This window comes from Ursus arctos, unplaced genomic scaffold (genome assembly GCF_023065955.2).
Source record: "Ursus arctos isolate Adak ecotype North America unplaced genomic scaffold, UrsArc2.0 scaffold_33, whole genome shotgun sequence".
NCBI lineage: Eukaryota > Metazoa > Chordata > Mammalia > Carnivora > Ursidae > Ursus > Ursus arctos.
Window position 1 is genome coordinate 3,558,993 of NW_026623019.1, and position 26,234 is coordinate 3,585,226.

Here is a 26,234-nt window from a genome sequence, read left to right on the forward strand (position 1 = left end):
ATCACTGTTTACTTGACCATTCATCCGTTCAGGGACATTGTGGTTGCTTCCACTTTGGGGCTATTACGAATAGAGCTGCTAGAACAATTATTTACAGGTTTTTCTGTGGATGTGAGTTTTCACTGATCTGGGATAAATGTTCAAGAGCACAACTGCTGGATTGTAGGGTGAGTGTGTGATTTCGTTTTTTAAGAAACTGCCATTCTTCGCCAGAGTGGCTGGACCATTTCACATCCCCACCAGCAATGTAGGGGGGGAGATTCAGTTTCTCTGCTTCCTCACCGGATTTGGGGATTATCACTATTTTTTCTTAATCTTAATTCTTCTGATAAATCTAAAATGGTATCCCATCGAGGTCTTAATTCGTATTTCCTTAAAGCAAATCAAGCTAACAATATTGAATATCTTTTTAAGTGATTGTTTGCCATCCACATATTCTCTTCATGCCTTTTGCGCCTTTTGTAATCAGATTTTTTTTTACTTTGATTTCCGAGAATTTATTATCTTAGATAGGAGTCCTTTGGCAGATATGTGGTTTGCAAATATTTTTTTTATCCCTCTGCTTTCCCACGTGCTTAGCAGCGCATGTTGTAGAACGGAAGTTTTAATTGCTGACGAAATCCACTTCTTGATTTTTTTAAAAATATACAACATGCATTTGAGGTTGTAACTAAGAACTCTTCACCAAGCCCTAGGTCCTAACAATTTTTTCCTATATATATTTTTTCTTAACACTTTATGTTTTACTTTTAAATCTATGCTCAATTTTGCATGAGTTTTTGCATGAAGCGTGAGGGATGGGTGGAGGCCCTTTTTGGGTTTTTTGCCTGTGGATATCCAATTCAACACTATCTGTTGAAAAAATGATCTTTTGCAACTCCGTCAAAAATTAGTGGCCATAATCATGGAAGTCTTAGGGGCCCACGATTTTGTTCCACTGATCTCTGTGTCTACCCTTCTCCCTATTCCGGGACAGCCTAGCCTGTGATGGCTACATAGTGAGTCTTGAAATTGGGTAGAACGATTGCTCCCACTGTATTCTTCTTTTACAAAGTTGTTTTAGCTATTCTAGTTCCTTTGTCTTTCCATATAGACTTTAGAATAATCTTGTCTATATCTATTAAAACCCTTCAAAGATTTTATAGGAATTGTATTCAATCTGTCTATCAAATCTGGGCAGAATTAACACCCTTACTATGCTGAGTCTTCCAGTGTCTGAACGCAGACAGTCTCTCCATTTATTTAGATATTCAATGAGAACATTGCCAACATACAAGTCCCATACACGTTTTCTTAGATTGACACTCAAGTGTTTCATTATTCATCGAGAGATGGCGCATTACATAGTATTTAAAACTTCAGTTCCCTCACGTTCATTCCTAGTATACAGAAATGAAGCTGATTTTTTTTTTAAAGATTTTATTTATTTATTCAACAGAGATAGAGACAGCCAGCTAGAGAGGGAACACAAGCAGGGGGAGTGGGAGAGGAAGAAGCAGGCTCATAGCGGAGGAGCCTGATGTGGGGCTCGATCCCAGAACGCCGGGATCACGCCCTGAGCCGAAGGCAGACGCTTAACCGCTGTGCCACCCAGGCGCCCCGAAGCTGATTTTTTGTACGCTGACCTTACACCCTGCAACCTTACTGACCTCATTTGTGAGTTCTGGGAGTTTGGGGACTTCGGTTTTTTTCTTGTTTACTGTATATTTCCTTGGTACTTTCTACACGGACTGTCATGTCATCTGCCAATAGGAGCAGTGATAGATCTTTCTTTCTTTCTTTCTTTCTTTCTTTCTTTCTTTCTTTCTTTCTTTCTTTCTTTCTCTCTTGTCTATATGACTTTTATTTCCTTATCTTGCCTTATAATATTGCCTAGAATTTCTGGAATGATGTTAAATAACAGCAGTGAGAGTGGACATCCTCGCCTTGCTCCTGATCACGGTGGGAAAACATCTACGGTTGTAGATGATTTTAGCTGTGGGGTTTTGTACATATTCTCTGTCGAGAAAGTTCCCCTCCACTCCTAGTTTTCTGAGAGTTTGTTTTCATAAATGAGTGCTGAATTTTTCAAATGCTTTTCCTTCCTCGACTGCTATAATCATGTGACCTCTCCTCTTCAGCCTGTGAATACAGTGGATTACCTTGATTGATTTTTTAAATATTCAAGCATTCTCAGGTACTTTGGATACTAGTTCTGTTTATATAATGCTGAATTCTATGTGCCAACAGTAAGAATTCTTGCACGTTCATGAAGAGAACTCTCTAGGTGCTCTTCCTTTTTTGTACTATCTTGTCTTGTTTTGCTATTTGGGTAATATTTGCTTCACAGAATGAGGTGAAACTGTTTCCTTCTCTTTTATTTTCTGGAAGGTATTCTGTAGGATTTGTGATAATTCTTCTTTAAGAACTTGGTAAAATTCTCCAGCGAAACCGTCTGGGTCTGGCGATTTCTTTTTTGGGAGTTTTTTAATTACAACTTGAATTGTCTCGATTGCTAAATGGCTTCAAGCGATCTATTTCATATTAGGTGATTTGTGGTGGTTTATTTTCTAAGGAACTGGTCCTTTTTATGCAAGTGGTCGAATCTGTGAGTGTGCAGTTCTTCATAGCGCCCCCTCCTCATCCTTCTGATGCCTGTGGAGTCGAGTCTGTCATGGTATCTTCTGTTTCATCCCCGATATCAATAATTTGTGTCTTCTCTTTTTTCCTTTGTCTGTCTTGCCAGAGACTTGTCAATCTCACTGACCTTTTCAAAGCACCAATGTTCTGTTTCATTGATTTTCTGTATTGTTTTTCGGTTCACAATTTCTTCGATTTCTGCTCGTCTCTGTATTATTTCCTTCCTTCTTGCGTTAGGTTTGTTTTGCTCTTTATTTCCCGGCTTCTTACAATGGGAGCTTCCATTTCCCATCGGAGAATTGTACTCTTCTTTGCTGCAGACGTTAGTGCCGTGAATTTCCCTCCCTGCACGGCTGCCACCCCACACGTGTGGGTAAGATGTGTGTTCATTTCGTTCGGTGTTTTCGTTTTTGTGTTTCCTGATTCCTCTGAGACTCCCTCTTTGACCCACGGATTATTTGGTAGTGTGTTGTTGCGATTCCAAGCGTTTCTCGAAACACATGGAGAGAAGTATCTCCAGAATCATTTTCCACTTATCCTCCTGTTATTTCTACTTTAATCTTATGGTGGTCAGAAAACATACCCTGCCGGACTTCGGTTCTTGAAAATCTGTTGAGTGCATGTTATGGTCTAGGTTGCTGTCCATCTTGGTGTCTGTTCTACGGATGCTGGTTAGATCCCGGCTACGGTTGGTGCTTTTGAGTTCTTCTCTCCATTCCCTGTTCTTCTATCTCGTTTGCTTTCAATTAGAACAGTGTAGACGTCCCCAGTGTGGACTTGTTGTTCTCCTTCCAGTTTTACCTGTTTCTACTGACCATACTTGGCAGCCCTTTGGTTCATTCATCTTTGGGATTGCTGTTTCTTTGTGGATTGACTCTGTCATCCCATGTAATGTTTCTTTCTAGCACTGGCAATTTCCTTTGCTCTAAAGTCTACTTTATCTGATGTGAATAGGGCCTCTTCAGCTTTCTACTGATCGGTATTTGTGCGGTATATCTTTTCCATCTTTTTGCTTTCCACCGATGAGTATCATCATGTTCAAGTGAGTTTTTGTAGGCCATATACACTTGTCATGTTTTTTAAATCCGTTCTGTCGATCTGTGTCTTTTAATCGGTGCATTTAGAACAGTTATCTTAATTTAACTATTGATGCATTAAGGCTTAAGTCTGCCATTTTATTTTTCAAGTTTTCCTTCCCTTTTTAAATTTCTCTGTTTCCTGCCTTTGTTGGGTTTCTTGATCTTTTCTAGAATTCATCTTTATTTATAGGGATTTGGGCTGTATCTCTTTGGGTTGCTTTTTTAGTGATTGCTCTAGACGTTACATTATATATTCAAAACTTACAAAGTCTATTGGTGTTGACATTTTACCAGTTCAAACGAGGTGAGGAAAAACTGCCTCCCTTAATACCCCTTTACCCTCCATAGTTAATAATATAGTTGATTAAAATATTTCCCCAAATATTTTGGGAACCATATAATTTTTATTCCGGCCACCAAACATAATCTGGAAAACCCAAGAACAGAAGGAAAGTCGACTGTATTTATCCAGTTTTTGCTCTACTGTGTTTTCGCTTCCTTCCTGATGTTCTGAGAGTCTTCCTCTCATTATTTTTTTTTTTCTGTTTAGAGTATTTCCTCTAACCGATATTTTCAGGCAGGAATGTGGGCAATAATTTCTCTCAGTCTTCATGTAAGACTGCCTTTATTTCATCTTAATCACTGAAGGATATTTTTGCTGGATATAGAATTCTTGGGATTAGACATTTTTTTCAGCGTGTCGAACTACATGTCACTTCCTCTGGTCTCCGTGTTTTCAGATGAGAAATTCACCCTCATTAAGTTGTGTGTCCCCAGTAGGTAATGTGCCATTTCTCCCTGGCTGCTTCAAGATTCGTCGTTGTCTTTAATTTGGGGAAATATGGCCGTGAATGTGTCCTGGAGTGGGCTGCTTTGAGTTTCTCAGGCTTGGGTTTGCTTAGCTTTGTTAAGCTGTAGGTCTATCCTGACATCACTCTTAGGAGCAGGGGCAGGCACCCTTTGATGGGCGGTGGGAGTCCGCGCTCCCCGTCTGATCTCTACTGATGCCACAGGATACAGGAGAAGGGCTCGCGGCCACCCAGTGTGAGTGAAAGCCCCAGGTCCTCACCCTGCCTTCTCTGACACCGTCCCAGTGGGAAGTTGGAGCACCTTATTGGCCCATCAAAAGTAGATGTCTCCCCACTCTGCCAGCTGTGAGTATGGAGCTGGGGCCACAGCCTTTCCTGTGGTGTTTGGTTTGAACAAAGCAGTTACTGTCTGAAAGTTTTCTGTCTTGCTACGCTGCTCCTTTCCCGGTCCTTTGTAGGAAGCAGAGCTTTCTGGGAATCTTTTTTGTGCTGTGCACATGGCTAATTTCAGATTGCCAGCTTCTCCAGTATCCAGTCTGAGGTATATGAGGCCAAAGACTAAACCCAGGGAACTCACCACCCTGTCATTCCTGGGGTTCCCAGGTCCCTAACCAGTCTGCTTCTCCTCTCTGCCAGAGTAGATCCTATATTGGTTTTATAGATAAGTTCTAAGGTTTTTAGTTGCATTTATTGGGAGGCATAGGGAAATGTCCACCTACTTCATTTCCCCAGGAGTAGAAGTCACTAGAGTGTGTTATGCTTCTGGTAAAGAAAAGCAATCTTCATTCATGTTTATTTTTCAAAAGTATTTTGGCTATTATGTTTTGTTCTTTTCGAGACTATTTGGGATAAACTTGTTGTAGTCTCTCTTAAAATTCCCTCTGGGATTAAATTAAATGTAAAGTGACTCTATGACCCGGTTATCTAGAATATTCAGTAATGCAATTGTAAATAATCCAGGGTCTTAATAGCCGAACGATTAAAAATCTTAAGTTTACAAATCAGCTCTGCATCCTTAACAAAAATCCCAAGCTCAGAGGCCCTCCACTTCATACGTAACAGGTTGATCGCCAAGTTCGGTCTCAATAGGTCTTTCCTCATCAGGGACTTTCCCACACTACTCTGTTATAAAAATTCAGCTTTTCTCAATTTTCCACCCTAGCGATAGGGCCATGAACTCCTGAGAATGTGTACCATGCTAACCGGGGTATTAGGTTTGCCAGCCTTTCTCATCTCACTGCTTTTAAACGAGAGGTCTTTCAGCGGAGGGTGGCATGGTATGTCCCCGTTGATAGGGAATCTATAAAATCTATAAGCTTTAGCTGCCTCTCCTCTTGAGAAAGCAGACCAAGATGCTTAAAAATAGAGCAAACAGGAGTTTCCTGATTGTAGTACATGTCTGTGTTTGTTTTCTACTGGTTACATAAATATAGCAAATCTCTCGACAGAGAATTACATCGCATCTCCTGGGCTCCCAGGAGGGAGTGTTTTCTCTCCACTTGCCATTTCTGCAAGAATGTGACAGCAGGAAGGAGGAGGTGGTGGTATTAAAACAAGGAGTTATGACTGCAAGTTGCAGAAGGAACATTTTTGGACAGATGTCGGAATGAAGAATTTCTGGTCTGGAGAGTAATTTTTATGTAAGAGCGTATGATGCAAATCACAGTGAAATTGGAAAAAGGAGGAGTATTTAAGACGAAGTGGGACTTTTAAATTCAATAACCAGCTCTAAAGGCTTTTTAAGTAACAGCATCCTTCACAAATATCATAATGGCTCCCCCGCCCTTCTCCTGGCTCGACACACGTCCCGTGTCAGGGACACTGAGAACACCGTGGAGAAGCTCTTCGTTTCCCTCTGACACGTGACAAGGCTTGGCTCTACAAACCCGATTCCATTTTTTGGTTGTTGTTTAAAGATAAAACGTAGGCATGCCCAGAAGAGCCCTCTTTTTTCCTTACTGGAAAGGGATAAGAGGACTCGATGGGGGGAGGGTAGGAGGAAGAGGAGGAAGGCGTCCTTTGAGATTCAGTCACGAAGCTGAGGCGACAATAGGCTTTCCTCTAGAGAAGTACATTGTGTACAGACACTCACTTACTGGCAAATGAATTTAATTAAATTTGACTGGTCGAGCTTCCAGCACCCCAAGAGGCAATTTGTTAGCTCCTTCGCTTCAAAATTCTTGTGCAGTAACATCTTGGAAAAAGCATTTTACCGAAGCGGCGTGTTAGGGGTGGAATGATCCCTGCCTCTCGGCTTCCTGTGTTGGCGTCCTAACCACTAGTACCGTGGAACGTGATTCTATTTGGAGATTGGACCTTCACCGAGTATAATTAAGTGAAAACGAGGCCCTATGGGTGGGCCCTAATCCAGTGTGACTGGGGCCCTTATAAGAAGAGGAGATGAGGACCCAAGGAGACAACAGCGGACGACCATGTGGGGACACAGGGAGGGGACAGCCGTCTGTGAGCCCGGGAGGAGTAACCACGACGACACCTTGACCTCAGACTCCGTCCGTCACCGTGGGAGATGAAGGTCTGTGGCTGAAGCCGCCAATGACTGTTCCGGCGGCCCCCACGGACTAACACGTGCTGTTACCCCACCTTAGCAATGAAGCTGCAGAAACTTCTTTTTCTGTGAATTTAAATTCTAGGCAAACAACAGAATGTGAGGTGAGTCATTTGTGAACCTGGGAGGAGATAGACGGAGAAGGAGTCCTCCCCTGGGTGCTCTCCTGGAGAATGCATCTGCGGCAGACCTTCCAGCGCCTCCCGGCAGGAGTGTGGCCCGTGTCATGCTGTGCCGAAGCCCCAGTGACCCTGCAAGTGACGCCCAGCTCCTGGTCCCGGCTCTCAAGGCCTTCCAAGTCTCTGCGCCCCCTTCTCCAGACCTGCCTTCTTGGCTGTGCTCATCTTCTTTCAGGTACGCTCCCCCCAATTCCATCCCCCCTCCTGCCCGGGAACCTCCGCCGGGGCCGGCCTGAAGCCACGCCAGCCTTTCCCACCTGCCTGGGTAAGTCGCACTCCTGGGGAGGCCAGTTCCAACTCCAGACGGCTGGTCTAAGCCCTGTTGTCCTGCAGTGGCCCCCACCCCCCACGCTCCTTCTGTCACTTCCTCCCCTCCGCGCTTGTGGGTTGGACTGCCTCCCCTTGAGGCTGCAGGCTCCAGAAAACACGGTCCCTGGGTTTGGTTGTTGCATTCTCAGCCCCTCGCACGGCTGCCTGGCACATTATTGAATGTATGCCCACAACATATTTGATGAGTAATAAAAAAAAATAGTCTATAAGTTTCTGTCTGCTTCCAGAAAAGCAACAGAATGAAGAGTTTTAAAGATTCTACTGTTTGATTGTACTGTCCCACGCATGAGTTTTAGTAAGTCTCTGCTTCTTAAAGCCCAAGAAGCGTATGGGAAGAGCCGTCGAGGCCTGGTAACGGAAGGAAATGAGGTCTGTTTATCCTTTGGGCTACATTACCAGACTCATCTCAAATTTTAACTGATCCATACCAATTGAGCCGTCTCTGAATACGGACCAAACACTGGTGACACAGGCCTAACCTTCAGTCCGCTAGATAAAGGGTGGGTCGGCCCCCTGTTGTGTTACTGACACAGAAACATCTGGAAAGGCTCTGAGAAAGGAGCGCTAAGGCACCGGTTATGGAAAAGAGGTGGTTAGAAGTCCCTCGGAGCCAAATCTTTGAGGTTCCAAAGGATCCTGGCGAAGTCGTTCAGCCAGCTCCGGGTTTGAGGCTAACCCAGCAGTGCCGCTTAGACGCTTCCATAGCTGAGTGATGGGTAATCCGGGGTCTCCCAGGAGAAGGCTAGGAACAAGGACCCAGATACTTGATGAAGACTTCACGGTCAGGCCTCTGGCCCCACGCCTAACGAGTTAATCTAAAGTCCTTACTGCTCGATGCCTATTCCTTCATCATGCAAATGACAGCTTGTGGTTTTGTTACAACCCAAATGAGTGTAATTCACTTTGTGGTGTTTGTCTCATCATGACAGCACCACCCGTGTTAGCTGTGGCAAGCACGGGGATTTCATGGGAAAGACTCCGTCTCCTGGTGAGTCTCTCACGTGCTCGCGCTGACTAAGGGTGGCTCTGGGGCGCCCAGAGAGGAAGCGGCTGGTGCACCTTGCCGGCCGCCCAAACTTCCTGAAGTGGTGACTTAGGAAAGGCAGTCCCTCTCCCCTGAACTTTGTAGGAAGGGTCTGTCTTTGGCTTTCTCCCTACTAACCAACACTTTCCCGTGGAGCCCTGCAAAAGCCGGAGTTCAGGCCCTTTTGGGCTAGCCCGGATGTACCATCGAGCAACTCACGTTTCATATCCTGCAATTTATCTTGTTTCGTTGGATCCTGTTTCATCTGGTATTTCCAAGGGTTGATTCTTTGAATGGCATAGAAATTATTTTAAACACCAGGGACCTCTGTGACACCCCTCTCCTCCCGTCTTTCCCCCCAAGGCCACCCCATGCATTGCATGATTCCCCAGTCACCAGCACCCACCTCCAGGCTGCCCCACGGCTCCCACCCACCTTCCTCCCACAGCAGGGGGAGATGTGACCACCAGGAGTGGATGTCCGTGCCATGGGGACCCCGGGTGACACTGTTGCTTAGATCGTACTATCCGAAGGAAGGCTCCAGCTCATCTCCATGGCTCTGTGTCTGACTGTTGTTGACAATTAAAAGGAAACACGCAGAAATAAGGGGTTGTCCGAGGGGGTCTTTGCCTCCTTCTAGCCTTTGAGAGCTGGATGTGGGGGCACAGCCAGGCTGGGACCGAGCCCTACCCGGGCACCTCCCTTCCTTTAGAGTAATTTCACTCTCTGGATCTGCTCCTTTGTGAGAGGAATAATAATAGTACCTCCCTCCTAAGGATGTGATGAGATTAATGAGGCGAGGTAAGTCATTTAAAGTCACAGAGTAAGCACTCTGTAAATGCATATCCCATCCCTGGTTACCTTCGTTCTAGGAAAGCAGATTTGTAAAGAGCCTTTCAGCCTCTCCCCCTTCCCTCCTAGTGGTTCGCACACAGGCATCTAATCACTATTAGAAATTAAGCATGTGCAAGCACTTCTCTTCACACTAAATAATTCACAGATGAAGAATCGGCCATAATGGGACCACCCATCTGTATTAATTGTGAGAAAATAAGCTCTCCGAAGAGCCAAGAATGCCGGGAGTCAACACAGACATTTCTAAGGAGCGGAGCAGAAGCCGCCGGTGACAAGCGCTCGAGCGCCACCTACAGCCCATGGCGGCGGCCACAGGAGACGGTCGACCTCCGGTCTCTCCAGGCTCCGAAACTGGGTTCCTTTCGCAGGGAAGTGATCCGTGTAGATCAAAGAAAATTTTAGTCCTTTCAGTAAAACTTTATACACAGACGTGTTTGCGTGTGTGTCAATGTTTTCAGTCGAGAAGGCCTGGCCCCAAATCCGCGGGGTCTTGGGCAACGCCGGGAACCTCAGCTTGCCCACTAGAAGGACAGTGACACCACGTGCCTAGCAAGACTATGGGAATGATTCAGAAGATGACGCAAGGAACATGCTTACCGCAGAGCCTGAGCCAGAGGGCTACAGACGACAGCCGTCCAGCCGTCCACCTCTTTCTTCAACAAGGATTTATTGGGCCTGCGGTGTGCCAGGCCCCCCTGGATGGCGGGGCTGCCACGGTGAGCTGGGCGGACCAGCCCATTCCCTCCGCAGGCCTGGGCCCCAGCACCCCGGCTCATGGAGCCCATGGAACATAGGCGGGGAAAGGAGGGACTGTTGTGCGATTTAGAACCACTTTTGTGCTGGGAGAGAGTTAATATAAACATTCTCATACCTCTTATCTGGATAAATACGAACTCCGTGGAACTGGTTGGAACATTCCGTCCAACAACGTATGCATTAGCCAGAGAGCGACTGTCGGAAAGTATCTGTAGGTTACTGTTTTAGTTCCTATTGCTACGTACCCGTCACCACAGTACAACAGAGAGGCTTACAGCAGTTTCTGCGGGCCAGGAGTCCAGCCGCTCTGAGCTGGGTCCTTGTCTGGGTCGCATGGGCGCTAGCGAGGGTGCTGACCCGGGTAGGGTTCCCATCCGAGGCTTGACGGGGGAGGCTCCCTCGGGCTGTTTGTTTCCTTGTGGCCGTAGGGTTTGTGGCAGTTTGCTTCTTCAAAGCCAGCCGTGGAAAGGCGAGGGCAAGGCCGCCAGCAACAGAATCTTATGCAACAGTGCCCGGATCCCAGAGCCACATCGCCCCGCCTTGGCCTCTCGCATCAGTCTAAGGACACCCAGAGAGAGGAGAGGTGTGAGCACAGGAGGGGAGGACCCACATCTCACTCTCAAAATGGACAAAGCAGGAAAAGGACAAACAGCAATTGTTTCTCAAAGACATTTTATTTCAGAAAAGAAAACGGACCTAAGATGTGTCGTACACCTCACCACAATGATTCCCTGTAAATTCTGAACAGAGAGACCACGGCCCAACAGTCCAGAAGCTCGCAGGCTTAATTTTCGGGACTCAGAAAGGGCTAGGGAGTTCTGAAAGAAAAATAAATGCGTAGGTAAGAGGACAGATGGCAAAACTCCTTAACACTTGCCTTGCCGTGCCTTATGTTTCAAGAAAAAAAATCTCATTTTTGCAGATAAAAGTAAACTGATAATCAATCAAATATTTGCTGATCGATTACGTGGGGGGGGTGGCCCCCAGGTGTCCGAATGCCTTCTGAGGTCACCGTCAGCATGAGGAGAAGCAGCGGGGTCGTGCGGCCCACAAGCCTCTCCCCCACAGAGGACACTAGCTCCTCCCCACCCCCCAGGTGAATGACACTGATACACGAGGGCTGACTGATTGAGGAGCGAGAATGTCACTTCCCACACCTGTCACGTGTGTTGGCATACATGGGCACCATACGACATGCAAACGGAAGCTTAAAAACGTAGTATGATTGGTTGTAAAGAAGCATTTGTTCTTAAAGCGTGGCTAGGGAAATCCGACAGGGGACAAAATAGTCTCGGAACAGACCTCTTCACACGCCATTCAGAAGTGGCGTTTCATTAGCAGAGAACCGTCAACTCAGTCCATTGGGTCTTGGGCTGTCCTACAAAAAACAGGCACCTTTATTTTCCTACCTGGCACCACACCCACACCCACACCCACACCCACACCCACACACACACACACTATGTTTCTAAATGGATGAAAGACCTAAATGTGAAAAGCAACCTGAAATTTTTGGAAGGAATTATGGGCAGCCCCCGGTGAGACATCAGGATAGGGAAGAAATTGTTGAAGAAGACCCAAAGCATAATGTCAAAGTCGATTCACTTTATTACGTTAGACACAAAAAGTTTTGTGAGGCAGGGGGCGCCTGGGTGGCACAGCGGTTGAGCGTCTGCCTTCGGCTCAGGGCGTGATCCCGACGTTCCGGGATCGAGTCCCACATCAGGCTCTTCTGCTAGGAGCCTACTTCTTCCTCTCCCACTCCCCATGCTTGTGTTCCCTCTCTCGCTGGCTGTCTCTATCTCTCGAATAAATAAATAAAATATTTTTTAAAAAAAGTTTTGTGAGGCAGATATTATAAGTGACGTTAAAGTCAAGTGATATATGAGAAATTATATATATATTTTTAAGATTTTATTTATTTATTTGACAGAGATAGAGACAGCCAGCGAGAGAGGGAACACAAGCAGGGGGAGTGGGAGAGGAAGAAGCAGGCTCATAGCGGAGGAGCCTGATGTGGGGCTCGATCCCATAACGCCGGGATCACGCCCTGAGCTGAAGGCAGACGCTTAACTGCTGTGCCACCCAGGCGCCCCGAGAAATTATATTTTTAATTTCACTGGCCAACGAAGGATTAATATCCAAAATACGTAAAGAACGTCCATAAGACAGTAAGAAAATGTCAAGTCAGTCAACAGAAACGGGCAAGAGACAGAAGAGACTCAATTAATGAAAATGGCCAGGAAACATGAAAAGGTGTTCAGCCTCTCTAGTAATCAGGCGAATGCAGATTAAAACCAAATTAAAAGTGCAAATAAGACATTTTTGTTAGGATACCATTTCATACACATGGCTGGGCAAAAGCTAAGACTTCCAGCCTAGCACAAAACGACACCATCTGTGTGATGGGATTTATTTCCCGGGATGCTGACATAGCGCCGTGAGGTACCCGTGGGGAGATGGATGAGTTAGGGATCCAGAAGGGATGAGAAGTCCCTTACACTTCCCCGCCCCGAAGCCCTGGGGGAGGCGTGGGCCCGGGGTGCTCTGTGGGCCCTCATCCTGGGGAGGGTCCTCATTCCCTGGAGGTTGCCTGGGAGCGCCAGCTGCCCAGCCTGGGAATCTCGGTCGGCGAGGGCTTAGCGCCCCCTGCTGGGAGGTAGGGAGCTCTTGATCCCGCCTAGCTCACCCAGAGTTCCAGCTGGCCACCCAGAGGGGAGCCCTGCGGTCATTTTGGGAAACTCTCTTTGCCCCCTGAACAGTGAACCATACCAGCTTATGTTTCCTGGCCATTTTCATTAATTGAGTCTCTTCTGTCTCTTGCCCGTTTCTGTCTCAGTGTAAAACAGGCTTGTGTTCGTCTTCATCCCAAGGGCAATGGGGAGTCACAAAAAGCCTGCAGCAGAAAAGGGGACCTAATCCAATGTACACTTTAGGAAGTTTCGTCTGACCACCAGAATGGATGAGAAAATCCTGCAGGGTTGGGGGTTGGGAGGCTGCTGGTATCATCCTCCTAAGGGGTGAGGGCGCTTACACGGAGGGAGCAGACCTGGGTAACAGTGGGAAGAGTGTCTGAGACATGAAGCCAGGAGGAGAATGGGTTTGGGGTAAAAAGATGATATCTTTTGTGAAAGATGTGCAGTTGGATGGGCCAGAGCGCCGTGCGGGTGGAAATATCCAGAGGGCACTCGGACATGTGAGTGTGGGCGTTCAACATTGGACCTGGGCTTACCACTGTCCCCAAGAACCTCTCTCTTTGGATCGTCTGCTCTGTCTTCACACCACTGATTCAACCTAAAATGGCTTTTTTTTGTGATCTCAAAACGTGCCAGCAGCGCCTAGAGCCCGGCATTTCATCCATCACGTCCGGGGGAAGGGTGAGAGGAGAATCTTCGTCCCAGCACTTCCGGCAAACCCTTCAGCTGACCGGCCTAGATCAGGACGGACGCCTGTCTCCAGCTGATTCCGCTGGGTGCGCTTAGCCCAGACCACCTGCTCTGTCCAAAGTCAAGGGCAGAGCCAGCTTCTCTAAACCCACAGGCATTTCCAAACTCGGGGATATTGGAAAGGAGAGGTGGGGAATGGGTGCCGGGGTGATAGCCGACAACCGTCCCCTAAAATGCAGAAAGCAGCATGTAAGGAAGCTAGCCGGCTGAGCTCTTCTCTGACTTCTTCGTCTCAACTCTCTGAGGACGGAGACACTGCGGAGCAAGGAGCCGGTGGAATCCGAGGTCACAGGTTAGAGCAGGGTGGCCACCGAAGAAAGCTGGCACAAGGCGGGATGGTTGCTGAGGAAAGAGCAGCAGAGAGGGGAGCTTGCCTTGTCTCGAGATCTGAGGCAAAGACCAGGAACGCACAGCCCTGAGAGCTCAGCCAGCAGAGAGCATCACGGGGACGGTCGCATCTCAGGTCCTCGGAGGACCTGCGTGGGGCTGCGCGTCCCAGGTGGCCAGGGAGGCACCTGGAGACCTGGACCGCTCCCCCCAACCCTGGGGAGCCCAGACAGCTCAGTGCTTGTTTGCTCGTTCACTTGTTTGTTCTGTTGTGATCGACTGAATTTTCTGGCGCCACCAGTCATGGGCTGGGGGTCAGAAAAACTTGAACGACAGGAAGCAATTAAGTCATAAATGCTCGTATTCACAGCACACAGACCGGAGCATGCCCAGTGACTGCAGAAAGGTGCTGCTTTCCCTCTGAAGGATGACGACCTCAGGAAACCACCCTCAACGCCTCCGACTCCCAACGAGAAGACGGAAGAGGTGTGCTTTGGCCACTCTCTTTGCCAAGCCAATCTGTGGTTTAACATTAAGTTTTCTCCTTGGTTGACATGATGCCTGCACTGTTTTAAAAGCCATCCAGCCAGCAGCCCTGTGCCCTTTGGAGTCCATGACGTGGCTGAGTGAGGAGCCACCTGTCAGCAGGGGGCTGGGTCCCGGGAGGCTTACTACCGTTTTCTCTCCTCCAGTGGCTCACCTGCACGTAGGTGACACGGGGCCGGCCACGGGACACGGAGAAGAGTCGGGAGAGCATTGGTGGCACATTGAGGTGCTGCAGTGAGTGGAATATTAGAGGGGTTCTTTGTCTTTTAAAATAAAAAGCACTGCTTTTTCCAGGTATAATTTAAAGACTATAACTTGTGTCCATTTAAAGTGTATAATTGGATGAATTAAATGTAGACACTCATGGAACCATTACCACATTCAAGCAGCAGGCTCTCTCCATCCCTCCTAGAAGTCTCTGCCTGCACCTCCCCCGCCCAGCTCCACCTTGCCCCATAGCCCTTTACCCCTCACCCCCCCTCCTCCCACCCCCTCCCCGGCTCCACACAAGCCCGGAGATGCTGCCTGTCCCTACAGATGACTATTTCCTGTCCAGAACGTCACACAGAGTCTGACCTTATGCACCCTTTTCTGTTTGGTCTCCTCTGCTCCTCATGCTCTGAGACCCATGTGTGTGCGTGTGTGTGTGTGTGTGATTGCCAAGTAGAATTTCCTCGCGTGGGTGTGCCGCAGTTGGTTTTCCATTCACCTGCGGATAGACATTGGGAGGTCTCCGGTGTTGGGACACGAGGCCTAAAGCCACTACGCACATTCCTGCACAACTCTGTGCAGAGACCAAGCTTCTCATTTCTCTTGGGCAAACACGCAGGGGCAGAACTTCTGGACCATACAGAGGGCGTATGTTAAACTTTACAAAAAACTGCTAGGGTCCTGGGTGGCTCAGTCAGTCAGGCGTCTGCCTTGGGCTCGGTCATGTTCTCAGGGTCCTGGGATGGAGTCCCACGTTGGGCTCCCTGCTCAGCGGGGTGACAGCGTCTCCCTCTGCCCCTCCCCCTGCTCGTGCGCTCTCTCTCTTTCTCTCTGTCTCAAATAAATAAATAAAATCTTTAAAGAAAAACCTTGCCAAATAGTTTTCCGCAGTGATTGTGTCACAACAGGATGTGACAGTCTGTCCATAACTTGCCAGGGGACATCATGCCAGACCTCTGTCTTAATTCTCTCTGGTGGCTGGGGTGGCGCCCGCTCGCCGAGCCCCCAGGGCAGGACCGTGTCTGCCAGGCAGCCTGGCCGGAGTCGGGAGAACCCTGAGTAAACCCTCCCGACATCAGCCCTTCCTCCAGCCCCGCTCTGGGTGCCCGAGAGGCAGGCCGAGCGCCCGCTGCCTTGTTTTACTTGCCTCCAGTCCTCGCTGGAAATAGAGCACACAAGTATTAACGGGCTCTTCAGCAAGGGGAAATGCTGTCGATTTCAAAACTGGGGAAGTTAAACTTTTAAAACTAGATTTAAACATGAGCATTTAAAATATCTTTTTCGTGGGGAGAAGATAGGTACTGAAGTACCTAATGTTTTTGGTACGGGGAGCATTTTATCTAAGATTTTCAGCCACCTTCTAGTGGGCAGTTTAAGTCTTTCTCGTGGGTTTTCCCCCTGCACCATATTGTGGTTTGCTAGTTCTGTCTTCTAAAATTAACTTCCTAGGATTTGTTCCTTCCACTCCAGAATGTTGTGCCTAATGTTCAGCTCTATTGCTTGGGGCATAAGAATATAAAATTATAAAGAACAGTAATAAAACTAATGATGTGTGATACACATCGTGTTAATACCATAAGCTTTCAACTTGGTATTTTCAAAGTAGAAAACAAGCTTCCCCACTTTGGAGGTGATAAAATGATAAAATTCCATTTTGGGGAGTGTGTGGGTTTCTAGCTTAACTAACGTTAAGTAACTGAGGGAGAGAAAAATAAATGGATCAAAATCTCCATGGTTGGGGACCGTGGGTGGGGCTCCTTCTCTGGGGCAGACCCCTGCTGCTTGGGTCACAGTTATCTGTCCCCGAGCCCCCAGGAAGTCCCTTCAACCATGGGCCCCCCACCCCCACCCAGTGCGTGGGCCTGTCCTGTGGGGGGAGCTATCCTGGAGCGTTCTAGTGGCCCTGGGGGCGGGGGATGGGGGGTCAGTCACCCCCAGGAGGAGTGCCCCAGCCCCACACACCATGCACCAGGCTCTCGGGCCCTGCCCCAGCCCTCCTGCGGCCACCCCCCTGGGCCGCAGCCCACACCTCCTGGAGGGAAAGGCCAGTGGCAGGTGCAGGCACTGAAGCGTCCCCAGGTGGGAAACTCTGACTGTGGAGCACTCCTGTTCCCAGTCACGAGGCACGTGTCAGCCCCCGGGCCTCAGTTTCCCCCGCTGTGAGCTGGGGTTTCGTTGAGAATGAGGTTAGAGAAGGTACCTGCAGCAGCTTCTCTGCAGAAGTTCACCCCATGTCACCCCTTCTGTGTCTCCACCCCACCCCAATGCCACCAGCTTCCTAGCAAAAATGGGGTAGAATGGAATCTTTGGCCAGATTCATGCCTAGAGGGAAAAGTTAAGAAAAACCAACAGATCTTAAAGGAGGGTCTGATTTCACCCAGGTGTGATTTAGCTCCTCCGGGAGAAAACGGTGAGAGGACATGATGTTCCGTGAGCAGTTTTATCAAAGTGGCTCCGCACCGTGGGCCTCACAAATACCCCACACAAAAATCATGCCATTCAGTTTGTTACTGAGAGAGCGAGGGAGAGAGAGGTCACTTCCTGGCTGCTAGATCACAGGATTCTGTCTCCTTGACCATCCCCGGGCTCCCAAGTCATCCTTCCTTGGGATCTCGGTGTTTGTGCAAGAGAAGGAGCAGCTCCCGGGCCCCCCATCTCCTGGGACTCAGACCCGTAGTTACTGTGGGGCACCCTTCTACCGATTATCTGATCCCTTCCGCGATAGAAGTGGAGAGGAGCTTCCCTTCCTCACAAGGGTCCTTGGGACCCAGGTTGGGTCAAAAGAGAAGCAAGACAGCAGTCCCACCACTGCTGTGTCCAATTACAGGGTCTTACAATCACTAAAATTAAAAAAAAAAAAAAGTTAATCAGGAACCAATAGTTTACACACTTACTTCAGGCAAGAGAGAAAGAAAAACCCAGATTTCCCTGGGCATATGGTTGTTTCGAAACTTCATTCCATCTTAGTTGTGGAAATGGTGGTCCCGGAGGCCACCTGCCGTGGGCAGCTCACACACAGCGCATGTGGCTCTCCGTGGACAATGGGTTGATCTCCCTGGGCAAGAAACGAAGGCAGTCAGCTCCTAATCACCCCCCACCTCACAGGCTGATGCCCAGCTTCTGTTGTCCGGGATTATGGTCAGAGGGGAGGGCGGGTGACATCTCTACTTTCGGGATTTTATCCAGGTTGACTTTGTTGTCGAGGACGTCAGCGGTGACGGACATGTGCCCTGAGAAAAGATTAAACCCTCTGCACAGGGAACGAAATTCTCAGTCTGTTAGCTCAACCCAGGGACTGTGCTACAGTATGCTCCCGTGTTTGCTCACATTTTTCTGACTCGCTCTTTCAGATTCTAGAAGATTCAGTGACGCCCCCATGAAGCCTGTCTGTGCCCAGGAGCTGTTGCTTTCTGTGTGTATCTGCCCTGCTTGGTGTGTAAACTTCCGTGGCTTCTCTGACTTTTCCATGGAGCCCGCAATAGCTGTGAGTACTGCTGGCCTCGAGTGCCACCATATTTAACACTGACGGTGACCTCTTCTGTTTTTAGTCCATCTTTTTGACCAGAGGCAAGTCACTTCACCTTCTTTGGGGGAGGGCTGGGTGCGCTGAGGATTTCTGCCGGAAGCACACTGTGGGCCCTTCTGGCTGTGTTCGGGGGGATCCGACATGAGTCACTGAGGGGTTAACTTCTGAAGGAATGTCAGCCCAACCATGAGCCCCTTTCATCCCATAGCAATACTGGCATCCAGTTCTTCATCAGGACAAGGACTTGTACGGAGATTTTTCTGTGGAGTGGAGAACTCATCTTGAAAATCTCAGTACTTGAATTTCATGGCATTTATCCTGGGTTGATTTTCAAAATTGCACCTGCATTGCAATTCACGCAGAACTGACCCAGCCTGTGGCCACAGAGCCTCGTGTGTGACAGTTTACTCCTGGGCTCAAGGGCAGAGAGGGGTTTCCGGTGGAATGCGCAACTTTGCTCCCCCCGCATCGACGTGTGGGCATAGATATTTTGAGGACAATTGGTGGGTTAGAAGAAAGCACAAGGGCATCAGAACAGACAGGTCTGTAGGGTCAAATAAAAGTGGGCACAGAGGGGGGGGGCGAAGCAGACCACGCACGTGTGGGAGAGGCGGAGGCAGCCACGTATCTGGTGTTTCTCTGTGCCAGGCATGGTGTAGGTCATGGTATCGTGCACGAGAATGTTCACTGCAACATTATAATTGCATTCACAAATAGCTGAGTACTAAAAAAAAAATCTAGAAGTGGAGAATTTCACTTACCAGAATTCACCATGAGGATTGTTAGAAAGCAAAGAACTGCACTCCTCAGGGCATGTGTGTGTGTGTGTGTGTGTGTGTGTGTGTGTGGTGTCAGATCTCTGGGGAGGGTGGAGTTGGGGGACACAGCAGCTATTTTGAGTTCGAGAATCTGGGAGAGGAGTTTTAGGAGGGATTCTTGGTATTTTCCTGATCCTGCGTCCTCCTTTCTCTTGATTTGGTCCCTGTTTACTGGGACGCGGCCTTAAGTGACTTCTTAGCAAAGGGGAGGTGTGGCACCCACGTTCCGGGTCCTCGCTGCCATCTGTCCCTTACTGAGGGACACAATGGGCATCACTGGGGAAACGGCCTCGTCTTCGCTGGGCTGCGTCCAGCGATTCCCTTCTGCCTCCAAATGCACAGACGCTGCCCAACAAACCCCACCGCAAGCCTGGGGAGGCCTCAGTGAGAGGGAGAAGATCCCTGCCTTGGGGACAGAGATGGTAATCCCTGCAATCCCTTGTAACGCCACCTTTGCAAGAGGGAACCGACCTGTGGCTGGAGAGGCGCCTGGCACACGCGGTTCTCCACTGATCAGTATTTATGTTCACGCCCCATCGACTTAAACGGGCGGGCGGGCAAACAGATGCCGAAGCCCTGTCCTTTTACTCTGGCTGCGAACAGACCTAGAAGTGGATTCATTGGAGTTTATTTTCTAGTGGCCTCTAGTGGCCTTTCTCAGAGTTGCATCTCAGTCCGCAGGTTGGAGACCCTGTGACTGGCCAGGAGAGGCGGAGGACACCCCCAGGCTGGGACGTGCGGGGAGCCCTCGCGGGGCTCACAGCTCTGCTGCAAGGACACACACCCCTGCACAGCTAACCCTGTGGGGGTAAGACTGGCTTCTTGTCCCCATAAAAATCAACACGGCTCACTACCCGTCTCTTTCTGCTGCTCGACGTGATTCTGAGACCCCTGCCTTGTGAACGGGGAATTCACGGTTTGCAGGGAGGGACATACGTTGTTAATACAGCGAAAATCTCCATTTTCTGGTGGGTCTTGCATGAGCAGACGCCTGTGGGGCTATGCACCTGCCTGTTTTTGTTTCCAGCGAAAGTGAGGGGAAAAGCCGGCGCTGGTCACAAGGAGAGGAAATTTGAAGACAAACCTTTTCAGAGGCTTCTTGGTCAGTTATTTTTTAGAGGCACATTTGGGGAGTACAGACCAGATTATTTAGACTGCCTGGTCCTGCCAAGGAGTCTCCCCTTGGGCTGCTGGGTTTTCTTCAGACAACCGAGTATCACGGACATTCGAGAATGTGCTTGGCTACGGAGTCCCTCTGCTGGAACCACCTGGTTCTTTGACCCCCTCCAGCGGGGGTAGGGGGACAGCAGGCTGCCACCGGCGTTTGTCACCCAATGAATCTAAGGATCTCACCTCGGGTCCGTTTGGAGAGTGTCCCGTGTGATTTCCGTGGCCCACTGCGGGTGGGACGGAACGGGTCCCCCAACGATTCGATCCACACGTGCTGTCCGGGGTAACCGTGTGAATGGTTGTAGATCCAAACAGAGCTTTCCGCTGCAGCCCTCTTTATCCCTGCACATACCAGGTTTCTCTGCTTCGTCGTTTTAGCAAAAGATGCGTCCCCCAGGTATAATCAAGTTAATGAAACTGATTAAGAGAATAAATGCCCTGAATAAATCCCATGAAGGTGCGTATTTCTAGGACCCACAGAATCAACCTAGCTCTTCTCAGGTGACCACACACCATGAAGCAAACAGAGGACATTCGTGTTTTGTAAGAAAGAAACGTGACGTCTCTCTTACGCTAATGAAATCCGCACTGAGGGCTATTGGAAGTAACTAGAAATGTACCCTTATTGGATAATAATTAAAACTCCAGGAACATTTACCTGCAAGAAAAGGAAAAGCGCAGCTCTCCCGGTGAGACAGAGACCTTGCAGAAGGAGCCTCGGGGAGCCCGAGGCGCCTCTGTCCCCTCCAGGGACGGTGGGGCACACACGGAACATCCATGATACCACAGCAGTCTGTGAGCACAGTAGATGTGAAAAAGCAACAATTATGATTGCAAAAACTGCAGAACCGATTTGTGCTCCTCTTCAGCTCTGCTTCTCGCATTGTTGGGACCCCTCGACGTGCGCTTCTGCAAAGCCTGAGAAAGCAGGACGGTGGAGGCCAGGTCATGGCGTGCCCCCACCTCCTGCTCCCTCCGGCCTGGGTCACAGCCGCCGAGGGAAAGGCAGGCGTCAGGGACGCCGGCCTGGGGTCCAGGGCAGGTGGATGGTGGAGGGAAGGGCGGCATTCCGGGAGGACCGGGCCCTGGGCACGCAGTGGTCTCGGGACAGGAGCCATAAAGATGCACTCCTAACCTTTTCTGCACCACAGACAGACCCCTTTGCACCTGGGTCCCCTTTAATGCAGAAAACATTTCTATTGAAATAAAGCATTTCTTAAAACCAAGTTAGGATGGCATACATGTGTTCCTGTATTCACTCAGGAACAGGATTTTGCGGCAGGCCTGCTGGTGGATGTGATCTTGGAGTAGTCGTGAGCGAAACCAAACGTTGGGGCACCTGCCACACCGCGGGGGTTCGGGCGAAAACGCGATTTTCACCAGCAGCCAGCCCTGAGTGCGATGAACACCTCCTTGGGTTTCCCCTACGTTTATGGTAAGAGAAAACGCTACATTTCACTCAGAGGTTAGTGAAAATAAACATGTGGTTTCCCCACCACGTTCACTGGCAGGTCTGGGGGGCCTGGGGCCCCAGGACAGGGCCCTGCCACCGTGTTCTGAGATCCAGGGAATGCCGGGGTCTCTAGATGAAGGTAGAGCCTCTACAGGGACCCAGAAACCAGTCTTCACAAGCAATGGAAGACGGTGGGTACCCACCCGCCAGTGTGCTCATGATGGAGGGGGAGCTTTCTGCCCTTCATCACTTGCAAATGAAGGGACCCGATCTAATGATACCTGAGGGAGCCCCTCGTCAGTAGCCCCAGCTGGGTTCTGCCCAAGGCATCACCAAACGGCAGGGACTGTCCCCCGGGAAGACTTAGCCTGTTCGCACGGTATTTCTTGTTCAATAACCCTCCTCCTGAGAAAGCGGGAATGCTTCCTCTCTGGTTCACCACTGAATCCAGCCAACAGGACATGTTCGAGAAGTATTTGTGGAACAAGCATGTGAACACACAGCTGGAGGCCGTTTGGGGAGAACCGACGTGCCGTCCGCCGGACTGGCCCTGCACCTTCAACCCTTTCTTTCACCTAAGTGATGCTTTCTTTTAATATTCCTGAAAGTGGATGGCTCTCATTAAAGCCAAGGAAAACAAAACAAACTGATGATAACGAGGGCTGGTGGAGAGCCGTTGAAACTTTAGTCCTCAGTCATTGCTGGCGGGAAGGTAGAATGGCGCAGCCTCTTTGGAGGAGAGTTTGGGAAATTTCTTAGAAAGATCACTGATTTACCATATGACCCAGCAATTCCACTCCTAGGAACCTACCTGAGAGAAATTAAAGCTTATGTCCACATATGAACATATGCAAATGTTCATAGCAGCATTATTCAGAATATCCAAGAACTGGAAAAATCCACCTGTCTACGGACAGACGAGGAGATAAACAAGTACGGCGTATCCGTATCATGGAAGACTGTGCAGCAATTAAATGACCTTCTGATACACACTAAAACATGGGTGAATCGCAAAGACATTCGGGTAGGTGAAAAAGGCCAGAAGCAAAATGCTACATAGTGTATAATTCCATTTACATAAAATGTCCAGAAAAGGCAAATCCATTGAGACGGACAACAGAGCAGATAGCCCAAGGCTGACGAGCATGAAGGATCTTTGTGAGGGGATAGAAACGTTCTAAAATCAGGTCAGGGTGAAGGCTGCACACGCTACAAAGTTACTAAAAATCACTGAATTGTACACGTGGAGTGGCTGAATTTTATGGGAGTAAGTTACAGCACAATTAAGCTGTTTAAAAACAAGAGTGATGGTCAGTCCAATGGAGACTGAGGGAGCCTCAAGATCCAACCTGAATGAAAGAAAGCGTGTTCTCTGGAGCCCAGAACAAAGTCCCTGTTACAAAATGCTGTGGGTCTCCCGGGGTGAGCAGCGTGGAGACACAGAGAGTGGAAACAAGGTAAAAACCAGACACACAAGGGTCCACAGTGACCCCTTCGGGTGGCCTATCTGCCGGTGGGAATGCTGGGCCCTTCCCAGCCTGGAAAAGTCGCGCTGGGGCCGACTCATGTCTACTTTAGTGCCATGGCCAAAGTGCACCTGTTACCTATGGGAGAAGCTCCGTCAAGCAAATTGAGAAGGCAAACCAGGCAGCAGGAGTAGGGGTCCTGAACACTAAAACCATCTTTCGGGCAACTTGCACGTTAGTCTCTTCACTCCTTTCGTGGTTCTTGTAGCCCAATTTGTGTCTCAAAGTGTTGGTAAATCTTAACAAAATTCTATGGCTGCACATTCTTATTATTGTCTGTTGAGATGGGCTTTCCCCCAAAGAGGCGGCTTTAGTGCAATCTTCCATTAAAGACGCCATAGTGAGGAGACAAAATAAAATATAGAATGTGGTATAAAAAAAAAAAAGCGACAAAAAGATGATTGTTAAAACCCTAGGAGCGAAAGACAGTATTAAACAAAAGGTAAAAGAAAGAAAAATGCCCATACAGACAAGGTACCATTCCTGTCAAGTTCTTTAGAGAAGGAGAACATTCAACATGCAGCTGGTAGGAATGGGGGCAGCAGGAGCACAGGGAGGGGCCGGGCCCCCTGAATTCTCTGTCACCTGCCTGCACGCCCTGTCCCTTAAGCGAAGATCATGAACAGGGTTTATCGGAACCTGGCCCCCTGGTGGACGTGGCTGTGAATTGCACAGGCGCTTCCTTACCCTAAGCCCCGTGCCCTGCTTTCCATGCTGGGGAGGGGGATTCTTACAGCTGCCTTCTGGAGTTTGGTCATTTGGTCCCATCTCTCCCTGGGTAGCTGCATATGTCCCTAAGGCCTTCCAATCCCCAAGGGTTGGTTTTCAATCTGCCTCTCTCCCTCTGGGCAACTGTTCACTAAAGCCTCAGCACTTGAGGCTGGGAAATAAATCGAACAGGATGAATCTGTGAAAAAACAATACCAATGAGTTAAAAATGTTAACTTGCCCTGTCTTTTTAAAAACATGTGCTAGAGCCGAAACAAGGGTCCCCAGGCCCCTCCTGCACAGGTTTCTCCCCACCTACCCCTGCCGGCACTGAGCCATCGCACGTGGCAGCTCTCGTGGCAGGGCCCCACGGAGGAGATGCTGCCGTGACACCTGCCACCTGCCAGATGGGACTCTGACCTCAATTTCCTCAGACACAGCCTCCTTCTTAAAAGCTCACCTCAGAAAAGTTCTTCGATGTTTCTATAAGAATCTCCCACAGGAACGGCTGCGTAAGATCCGTTTGAAACAAAGTTGCCCCCAAATAGGCATCGACCCTGAATTTCGAGGATGAACCCAATGCAAAGGGAGCCTATTTAACCAATGCTCCCGTGTGGAGAGAGGCCAGAAGTTTCCTTGCCGTAGAGGGGCAGCTACTGTATACTGTGGCATCTAGACAACACTCTGAAATCAGCACAGGAAAGTGAGCCACTGCTCTGACACCCTGTTTCAGCGAGGACCGTTTATCAAACACGTCAGGACGGCAGGAGCTACTTGTGGCTTCGTGTGGCTTGAGGAAAGTGACTGCACTTTCAGGAGCGGCTCGGGAGTGGTGGCGAGCTGGGGTGAGCGGGGCACGCGGCCGGGGGACGGCACGCGCGGTGCTGACCTGAATCCTGGCCCTCGGCTCTAAGATCGGTTGTTCGGGGTCATCCCAACCAAGCCACAGTCCAACGAGCTTCAGCAGCGGCGTGACCTTCCTGCGGATGCAGAGGCCCTCACAGAGTGCGCTGCGGCGGACAAGAGCGCTACGGAGCCCAACAGAAAAATCCCCAGATCAGAACCTCCCCGCTCTTGCCAACGTTGCTGCAGAACTTCTGCCGGGGGCTCCACGGTGCTGCCGGCGGCCTGAGCCGTGGTCCCTGTCCGGGCGGTAAACCGAGGGGGTGGCCATGCCCGCGCAGAGGACAGCCAGGGGGCTGGTTCCCATTTTCTGCTCTCACGTGCCAACCCAACGGTTAAAGCATCAGGTGCCCGAATGAGAGATTAGATTAAGTTCCTCTTTCCGATCAGTGGAAATGAGAAGTAACCCCATTTAACCCTGAGCTCTGCGACTATGCAGCGTGGACCACACAGGTCAGGAGCGGGGCTCCGGGGGGCTCCCAGTCCCGACCCCGACCCCACTGCTTCTTCTGCCAAGCACAGAAGCGTCCCCCCGGTTCAGGACACACATTCAGGCATGTGAGTTCTTTATAGGTCTACGGGGCCCTACGCGCGAGCGGCATTACACCAAAGCCGGGGGTGAAGGGCACACAGGACAGCCCTGACGTTCAGGAGGACCTGAGGTCCTACACGATCGGGATCGTCAGCTCGGGCTTGGGTGCAGCACCCCCAGGACACCTGTATGTGCGCACTCTCGGGCCCCCCGACCTGCCCGGGAGCGGAGCAGGCAGGGCTCCTGCTGCCCGCACGCACGACCCAGAGTCCCAGCTAGCCTCGCCGGCCCCAGTGCCGTGGGACCCCTCCAGCCAGCCCCAGCAGACTCCTCGGCTGGCGCTGGGGGCCTTGCTGCTGGCTGAAGCCCCTCTGGGTCTCACCCCAGTTGTGCTGTGTTGCAGGGGAGCCCTGGCCCCTGGGGTGACCGGGGTCCAGATGGCTGAAGTGCCATGGGAGCAGAGACACAGGCGGCCCTGGGCGGGTGGCGAGGGTGGCCCATGTGCGCTCACTGACTCACCTCCCCACCATCAAGCCCTGCCCCAGGGCCCTGGGAAGGGCCAGGCTCTAGATCTAAAACTGTCAGGGGCCGTGGGAACCGCAGAGGAGAGAGGTTAAAACCAAAGACCAACTTCACATCATCTGCAATTAATTCGCCCCCGAGACCCTAACAGAGACGCAATGGGACGTGTTTCCGTCATTTGCCAGCATAGATTCACACTCAAACGGAGTTGCTGGTCCCAGACGAGATGCCCACACCCACACCCACGGCACTCAGCCCACGCCCTCGCTGTTCGGTCAGGCGGCACCTCGGCTCTGCCATCCTCGCACCCTGCAGAGAGCTGACCCAAAG

The 26,234-nt window shown here is 49.8% G+C and overlaps 1 long non-coding RNA gene across 2 annotated transcripts; it reads left to right on the forward strand.

The window, feature by feature from the left end:
• Nucleotides 1-21,486, forward strand: LOC123002128 (uncharacterized). 2 transcript variants are annotated; one of them, XR_007189879.2, is made up of 4 exons: nt 1-167; nt 4,712-4,852; nt 5,956-7,427; nt 18,097-21,486. It is a non-coding gene; the product is annotated as an uncharacterized LOC123002128 (long non-coding RNA). The 2 variants fall into 2 exon arrangements; XR_006411682.3 differs by lacking the exon at nt 4,712-4,852 and having other exon boundaries at nt 15-167.
• Nucleotides 21,487-26,234: the final 4,748 nt, after the last annotated feature.